Here is a 1814-nt window from a genome sequence, read left to right as displayed (position 1 = left end):
AGCCGGGCCGATAATGGAAAAGCGCCATTAGAGGCGCTCATTTGTGGGTCACGTTCAGATTCAGTAGCAGTGGCCAGTGTGGGTCAAAGTGCAAAAGTCAGGCACATGGGGACAGGTAAAACCATCCTCCAGCCTGGTCTTAGATGTCATTTTGCATCATTCATGAGATCTTATCATTACCTCTCATTGCTTTCTCTGTCAATCAGGGTTTCTTGTCATCCAAGATGAATGATTGAATATTGAGTCCATGTTGACAGACATCATGTGTCAATGTCTCCCCTGCATTAGTCCTGGGATACCTTGTTTATAGTTTTTTTTCAGTGAGACAAAAATCAATTTCTATTATCACTGAACATTCACCTCTGTCGGACAATATGCTGCACTAGGATATGATGACACGTGTGATGTCATTGCAACACATGAGATTATACAGCACACTCCCTTTTTATTGTTTATGCGTGTGTGCGTGCGTGCGTGCGCGTGTGTGCGTGCGTCCGTCCATGCGTGTGTGTGGGGCTTGGATTAGCCCAGCTCTAGAGGTATAATCTATAAGCAGGGACTGTGACACATTCCTGTGCAGGGCAGCAGCCTCAGTTGGCCCTCATGTTGGTGAGCGAGTGGTAGGAGAGGCCCTGTCATTTGGAGGCCAGCGTTTGTTTGTTTGTCTGCGTGTGTGTGTGTGTGTGTGTGTGTGCGTGCGTGTGCGCGTTGCTCCGCTCAGGGTGTGCCAGACGTTAGCCTAAGCCAATGATTAACAGTAGTGGTCAAACTTTGCCGAAACTGGTTCCATGCAGTAGCCATCTCCTGTGTGTGTCCAGTCCACAGGCGCCCACCTGCCACAGGTGTCGGGCGGACATGTGAGGAGGGACAGCGACTGACAGTACCACCGCACTGCTTCACCGCGGGCCCTGTCTGTGCCGGTAGGTGGGAGCTGGACAGCCTGGGGGTCTGGCTGTTTCCACAATGGCACACTGTTGTGTTGGGTCACCGAAAAAAGACAACAACAACAACAGTCTGACCACCGCATAAACAGACCACCTTGGCACCCACCTTGGTTATGAGGGTGCGTGAAAGTTGTGGTCGTTAGAGAGAACTCGAGATGGGCGGGTGGGGTGAGGGGAGGCTGCGGGGGGGGGGCGGGGGGAGATTGGTGGTGTTGTCGTCGTCACATGGGTTAAGTAGAGGTGAGAGGTTTTTATTTTGGTTAGGGTCGTACGTGAACGACAGACAGGTGTGTTTGTTGTGTGGGCCTGGGGCAGTCAGGGGGTGTGTGTGGTGGGAGAGGGCCCAGGTTGGATGGTGTCCCAGGGACATGTATTAGTTGGGGGGGGCGGGGGGGTGGAGGAGCGGGTGCTGTCAACCGTGTCGCCGTGTCTTTTTCTAGTCTGTGAGACGGTCGGCTTCTGTCCTGCTTCAGGGCGGAGGGGTCTATTTTTAGGCCCAGGGCTCCATTTATAAGCCGGGCCGGCCTGGGGCTGGGCACGTCTGGTTGCGGGTGGGTGCTGTTGGAGTCCTGAGACACGCCTAGAACCTTCCTCTCCCTCTCTCCTGCCCCTCCCTACACTCGCCTCCCACGCCCCAACAAGGCGAGGAGAAAAGGAGAGGTGCTCATGACTCCTGAACCGAACAGCTCGCCTGACCCAGCTGTTTTGTCTGTCATTGGGGTCTTCTGTCGCTGTCAAGGTGTCAAGACGTAGCTCAAGCTGCCTGCTTCTGTTGTGTTGCTTTCAGGTAGCGACTGACTGACAAGAGAGGATATAGAGGCTCTGTATGCGGTAGGAGGTGACAGGAGAGAGAGAGAGAGAGAGACAGAG

The sequence above is a fragment of the Nansenia antarctica genome (genome assembly GCF_963989245.1).
Source record: "Nansenia antarctica genome assembly, chromosome: 4".
Lineage (NCBI taxonomy): Eukaryota > Metazoa > Chordata > Actinopteri > Argentiniformes > Microstomatidae > Nansenia > Nansenia antarctica.
The sequence above is the reverse complement of the archived record's forward strand: the minus strand, read 5'-3'. Positions refer to the sequence as shown.